Source organism: Benincasa hispida, chromosome 2 (genome assembly GCF_009727055.1).
Source record: "Benincasa hispida cultivar B227 chromosome 2, ASM972705v1, whole genome shotgun sequence".
Taxonomy (NCBI): domain Eukaryota; kingdom Viridiplantae; phylum Streptophyta; class Magnoliopsida; order Cucurbitales; family Cucurbitaceae; genus Benincasa; species Benincasa hispida.
The window spans coordinates 1620153-1628046 of NC_052350.1; positions in this window are offsets into that span (position 1 = coordinate 1620153).

The window sequence follows — 7894 nt, forward strand, 5'->3', positions numbered from 1 at the left end:
CAAATCAAACAAGGATATATTAAAGGAGATAAAACAAAACATATTTCACCGAAAATTTTCTACACTCATAATTTTGAAGAAAATGGCAACATCACTGTATAACAAATTTGTTAAAGCATAACCTGACAGACTTATTACAAAGGCGTTACTAACCACAACTTTTGAAAAATCGATGCACAACATTGGAATGCGGCGACTCAGATATCTTAAATAATGTTTTTGTGAGGGGGAATAAATATATTGTATTCATTTAGGAGTATGTTTTATATGAAATATGTACTATTTTTCCTTCACGGGGGTTTTTCCCATTAGGTTTTTCCTAATAAGGTCTTAACGAGACATATTTCATATATATATATATATATATATAGGTATCTAAGAGGAAGTATTATGAATATTATAATAATAAATAGATGTTTATCGTAGTGTTCCAAAAGTCATGTGTCACCCTTCATGTTATCCATGTATCCTGTAATTATTCATGTTTGGTGTTCATGTAAGTCTACATCATATTTGCCACTTTGCCTATAAATAGTGTCATTTTGTGGATCTTAAAATCACACATACATTTGTGAGAATTCCACTAATTTTCATATTATCCCATTTTATAATTTTAGTTATTTATTTTATATATTTAATATTATTATATTATATTTTATCTATATCCTTATTCATGTTGTGTTCCTCAAATTCACAACATATTTATTATTGTTTTTATTATTTAAATAATTTTCCATAAATATCTAAACGATTCTATGGAAATTTTCGTAAGCTTGAAATATTTGAATATATGTTTTGATTTTTTAAAACTTTGTGGATAACCATAAAAATAAAATAAAAATATGGAGGGATGGTGCCCATGTGATAAAGGGCTTTTTGGGAAATATGTTGAAGAAACCTTTATTCATAAAGTTGGGATTCCAACCATAGGGAACCGTCTGAAGATTTCACCTGAATCAGCCGCCATTTTGTCTATTCAATACAAATTTAAAGCATCACTCTTTTTCTGGCTTTTCCATTTATTGTTTTAACCACCCTTTCACTTTCCTTATTCATTTTTCTCCTTTCAAATTTATTTTTACTTTTAAATCATCACTTTATTTTTATTTTCCCTCTTTAAATTTCAACTTCCTAATTTTAGATAAAATAGAGATTTTCTCCCATAATCCTTGAGCGATTTACTCACTTTTTGAACTCATATCTCACCATTTTAGTTGGCATATGAATGTGCTGATAAATATAAAATTTATTATTCGAATTTTCCTACTTTAATTTTTGCACTCAAAAAAAAAAAATAAAATAAAATTTCAATTATAATTAACAAAAATTGGTAAAAAAATAAGGTAGATATGAGAAATACGATACTATAAAAAACGAGGGTACCTATTTAAGTTATTTTAAAATTTGTTATTCTCAATTCAATATAAGTTAAAATAAATTGATCACTATATAAGACATGAGCATTTTTTTATTTTTTAAATAGAGTAGTGACGATATTCATTCAAAATTAACAATAATTGATATTTTAAAAAATAGTTTAATGTTATTAATGAAACTTTTAAACGTTGGTGAATTTTCTTTGATGTTTTTTTTAATAATTTAATGACATTATTATTACTATTTGGAAGTATGATTGTTCATATTTTAGTGTGTTTGGGAGGTATACACGAGTATATATTTTTTTTTTTTTACAATGTACTTGGACATATGATATATATATATATATAATATAATATGTATTAGAAAAATGCTAATGTCATACATTTTTAAATATGAAAACATAAATCAATAAAATAATGCACACATTACATCTTACCCAGCAATTTATTATTTTATTGATTTATGTTTTCATATTTAAAAATGTATGACATTAGCATTTTTCTAAATATATATATATATATATATACACGAGTTATATAGATAGGTATTATGAATTAATTTATATTAAATATATGATTCATATAACACATCTTTATTGAGTCACGTTCATTAAATTTAGTCTCTACTATTAGTATATTGTTGTGTTTTCTAAAAAAAAAACTTGGTTAACTAGTAGCATTCTTACTATAGAGTTTGAAAATACATTCATACGTTTTTTTTTATAAATATTATTATTATTTAATTAATTTTAATAAAAATTAATTTTAAGATTTATTAAAAATATATAGACTAAAATTATAAGATTGAAAACGTATAAATTAAAGTTGAACCCAGTGGAGAATATTTTAACCTAAATATCATTACACTATAAAATCACAAACTCCATCGCTTCATTCTAAGCATAAACATCTTGTGTTGTTGTTGTTGTTGTTTTTTTAATGAAAAACTTCTGTTGAAATGAGTTTGCTTTTAGAATTATTATTTTTGTTTTTCTTACATTAGAAGTGGGAAAATTTTGGTTTAATACTGTCATTCATGTCTCTAATGGTATCTCTATTTTGCGATTTTTGTATATACCCATTTGAGTACTCTTTGTTTTGTTTTTTGTTTTTTGTTTTATTTTTTTAATCTGAAAACATAAATCAGCAAAATAATTAAGTCTTCACATTTTTACACAGCTACAAGCTATTTTCTTTATCTATATAAATAATGGTGATGGAATATTTTAAAGGTTGTTTCAGAACATTTACTGAACACTTTGTTTGAATAGACAACTCTCAATTATTCAAAATTAAAGTTACTGTTAGCATTTTTTTCTCCCCTTTTTTCTTCATTACTCAACAAAAATTTATGTTAACATGATCATATATAACTCAAATTGCTAAAGCATGCAACATTTTTTTTTTTTTTAAAAAAAGAAGCTTAAATGTATGAGTGGCATAACAAGTCTTTGTATTTTTTAAAGTCTTTTAAAATTTTAAAATTATATTTACTTACGCCTTGAATATGTATACACGTATCTTGTAATGGCCCAACCTTTCGAGAATTTTGACAAAGATCGTTATCTTACTAATTCATATTTACAATCAAAGCATTTTTTACCATTTAAGCAAAATTTATTGAAATAAGGAAAACTATTTCAAATAAATTTATTAATTCATCAAGTAAATAAGTAAATAAAACATTTATTCGAGGTCCCCTTAAAACAATTACAAAAGAATAGCTTGGAAAAAAATGAAATAATTTTTTCTGTCCACATCAAGACCTTGTTTAAAACATTCAAATAACTTAGAAAAAAAAAATATAGACTGAGTGGAAGCGATTTTTCTGATCTCATACATAACTGTCATGGGTCTCGCCTGTCATTCGTAGGCTTATTTCTTCCTTACTTGAAAAACATATAATAAGAAATGGTGGGTATGAAATACTCGATAAGTGACCAACTATTGGACCCTTTAGGTAACATGTTAACCTTCTATCTAGACGTCCATGTACATTTATAGCATATCAGTCATGATGATCTCAAAGGTCACCTATTAGTCAAACGTGATCCCAAAGGAACACATATTAGTCATAGATGTCACGGTCATGTTTGTCCAGGGCCTGTTGCCCATGGCCGCATGCCCGATCCAACCCCTTCTAGCATACTTTCATATCATGTATTGTATTAGCTTAGTTAGCTTGTTTTCTTTACATTTTCATTGTAAGTGACCACTCACCCTTTTGCATATACAAGGGTGCCAGTTGGCTTTTTGTTCAGAATGCACTATATGAGGATAAGACTAATCATCACTTCCTCATACCCGGAGTAGTACTCTATAAAGTTGTTGTTGTTGCTTATTACTTTCTAACCTACTACAATCTTTTTTCTTTATTCACACTCACAAAAACTGCTTACGAAAACTTTTTTCTCCAAACCCGTTTTCTAAAACCGTTTTCCCTAAAATGGGGGTGGAGGTTGCGAGAGGCACTTGGTGTGCCACCAGCAATCCGTATTCGAGTTGGATGACTTGTTCGTGAGCGGGAACAAGTGCCACACAATCGCTAAGAGAAGCTTCCGAAAGAGCGATCGTGACAGTTGGTATCAGAGCCAAGTCGGCTCACAAAGGGAAAGATCAGTGATCATGTCGGTGACGAAGGACCTGAACAAGTCCCATGTGGATAGGTTGGTAGAGATGGAAGAGTAAATGCTCTACTTGAGAGAGGTCCCGGATAATATCTGTTTCTTAGAGACTCGGCTATAAGAAGTTACTGAGAAAGCCGATGGAATTGATGCGGTAGTGGGCCGCCTAGACGGATTACCCGTCAGAGAATTGATGATGAGGGTGGAGACCCTCGAGACCAAAACAGCATGGAATATGAGCGCGTCGAAGAGTTGGATGGCTCCCAAAAAGCAATATTTCAGATGGTAACCGATTTGTCTGAAGACTTTCGGTTGGCCCTTGACGTCGTCAGAGCTGAGATAGCGGATGTGAGCTCAAGGGTGAATCTCACCATCCGAGCGGTAGGGAACCACGCCCCATCTGGGGGAGCAATGCCAATAAGCAGAATAAAAATCCCAGAACCGAAACCCTTTTGTGGGGTGCGAGAAGCAAAAGCCCTGGAAAACTTTATCTTCGACCTTGAGCAATACTTCAAGGCGATGAACACGGTGACTGAAGAGTCGAAAGTCACACTAGCAACGATGCATCTGGCTGAAGATGCAAAACTATGGTGGAGATCACGATTTACAAACATACAGGAAGGAGATGCACTATTGATACTTGGGATATGATTGAAACAAGAACTTCGCTCGCAGTTCTTCCCTAAAAATGTCGAGATTTGGCTCGACAAAACTCCGAGAGCTAAAGCAAACAGGTAACATCAGGGACTACGTAAAACAGTTTGCAGGACTCATGTTGATATACGAGATATGTTAGAAAGAACAAGGTCTTTTGCTTTGTCGAAGGCTAAAATCGTGGGCGAAATCAAAATTATATGAACAGAGAATACAGAAATCTCCCTCTGCCTATGCAGCAGCTAAACGGGCTATACGACCTTAGCACTGACTTGCAAGATGTGAGGAAGCAAGTCAACTTCCTCAAATGGGGAAACAGAAATAGTCGTTCCAGTCCTCCCAGACCTGGGGGAGGAGACAAGAACACAGGGGGGGATCGTAAAACCATCCTAACCGAGATCAGAAAACAACTGGCAGGGCCGCCACAACAGCATAACAATTACAATCGCCCCCTGTCTTGTTTCATATGTAGAGGGCCACATAGGCGGGCGAATGTCCAAACGGGACTGCGTTTTAATGCTTCAAGCCACATTAGCTCTATCTAGCTCTGAAGACAAGGCTGAAACTGGAGGAGACAGTTAATCGAAGCCATGCTTGTAGAAATGAGAATCTTAGGATAGGGGCATTAAAATTCTTATCTGCGCTCCCGAAGAAAATGGGAAAGGCGACGGAGCCACTAGAGAGAGGACTCATGTATGTGGATGCTTGGGTCAACCAAAGATCGGCCAAGAGCACTATGGTCGACTTTAGAGGCCACCCATAACTTCATGATCGAAACGGAAGCCCGCTGCCTGAACTTGACCTGGGAAAGAGATGCAGGGAAGATGAAAGCTGTTGAATTCTGCAGCCCTACCAATTACGAGGATGGCGAAAGAGAACTCTGGTGAAGTTAGGAGACTGGAAGGGCCTCGTTGACTTCGTGATTGTCAAGATAGATGATTTCGACGTGATTGGGGATGGATTTCCTTACTTTGAATATAAAGTTACCAATGCCCCTCGCCAAATGTCTAGTCATTACCGGATCTACACCCACCATAGTTCAAACTAGTATCAAGTAGCCAAATGGGGTGAGAATGATCTCAGCCCTCCAATTGAAGCGAGGCCTGGCCCACGACGAACCCACGTTCATGGCCATCCCGATAGAATCAGTTGAAACCACCGAAAAGGAGATCCCCCCAAGATGTTCTATTTTTCTTGGAAGAGTATCGAGATGTCATCCTAAAGCTTGCCCAAGTCCTTACCCCCACGAAGGGATTGACCATGAGATTGAGTTGTTTACTAGGGGCAACGCCGCCCGCCAGAAATGCATAATCAGATGCCCCGCCAGAATTGCCGAACTCGAAAATAGTTAGACGAATTGTTAGATGCAGGATTTATCAGACCGCAAAGGCCCCTTACGGAGCCCAGATACGTTTCAGAAGAGAAGGATGGGAGCCTCTGGTTGTGCATTGACTATATCGGGCCTTGAACAAGCTCACAGTCCGCCAACAAATATCCTCTTCCTATCATTACTGGACTTATTTGATCGGCTTCACGGCGCTAAGTATTTCTCGAAGCTGGACCTGCAGTCGGGATATAATCAGGTCTGAATTGCTGAAGGAGACGAACCTAAGACGACTTGTGTCACGAGATATGGAGCCTTCGAATTCCTTATGATGCCCTTTGTGCCTCACCAATGGCTCCAACAAATTCTTTTTGGTACTCTTAATAAACCAAAGTGTTTCACGAATACCTCGACAAATTCATCGTTAGTTGTATATCGATGACATGTGGTCTATATTGGCCCGCGGATGGAGGGACCATCGGACATCACTTTCAACTTACCTTCGCAAAAGCTGGATAAAAATTAGTTGTATGTAAAGAGAGAGAAGTGTCATTTTGCCCAAGAGCGCATAAAATTCCTCGCACGTGATTGAGTGTGGTCGGATTGGTATGGCAAAGAGGGCAAGGTGGCCGCGATATTATTAGAGACTGGAGGGTTACATTCATCCGTGACCAAACTAACGTCCTTCCATCGGACTAGCCAACTACTATAGGTGGTTCGTAGAAGGATTCTCAAGTTAAGACATTGGACCCATTAACCGCGAATGCTGAACAAAGATAGCCATGGAGCTTGGACTCCTGAATGTCAAGCCGCCTTTAGAAGCTTGAAGGAAAGTTGATGATTTAAGGGTTCAGGTCCTCGGATTTTCGACGTGACCAAGCCATTTAAAGTAGAGACTGATGCTTATGACTTCGCGTGGGCGGTGTCCTCCTTCAAGACGGACAACCCCATCGCGTATGAGAGTAGAACTAAATTGATGTCGAACGGAGGGTATGTCGCCTCCGAGAAAAGAGACTGTTAGCAGTGTTCCACTGCTTAGGCTTTGGAGACAGTATCTTCTTGGGGCCAAGGTTTCGTGGTCAAAGACCCGACAACAACTCTATTTTGACCACTTCTTCAATCAACCGAAAGTTGTCGTCGAAACAGGCACCGGTGCGTAGAATGTCTAGCAGAGTTGATTTCCAATTTGAACATAGACCCGAGGGAAAAAGTAACCAAGGCCGATGCTTCTAGCCGAAAGAGCGAACACGCGACCCTGTGCATGTTTGCCCACCTACAAGCAGTATGTTGGTGCAAACAGTAACGAGAAACTGTAACTCACTTGAACAAACCGATTACAGCGGCGCAAGCCATCATACAAGTTTTCCAAAGAGGGAAGACCGCCAGTTTGGGGTGGGAAGACGATCTTCTATACACCAAAGGCAATCGCCTCTACATCCCCCAGAATCCGCGGAGTTTACGAAGGTCGCTAATAATGGAGTTTCACAACACACCATGAGCAGGACATAATGGTGGCAGAGGACTTATCCCTCTTGAAACAAGGCTACTACTGCCAAGCCTTCAAGACGATGTGATATGACAATATTACCAAGACTTTCTTGGGTCTGCCAACAAGACAATAGGCCCGAAGGGCGCGAATAATTAGCGGGTCTTGCTGGAACCCCTATCCTGTGCCCTGCTAGACCATGGGAAGCCGTCCTCTCGACTTCATCAACCCATTTGCCCAAGTGGGATAGTTCAAATCGATCCTTGTTATCATCGACCGGTTCTCAAAATATGCCACTTTCATCCCAATGCCGAAGATGTGCACAACCGTGATGACTGCCCAGCTGTTCTTCAAACACTCGTGAAATTATGGGGTGTCCCCGCGAGCATTGTTAGCGATCGGGACGGAAGATTCACTGGGACATTTT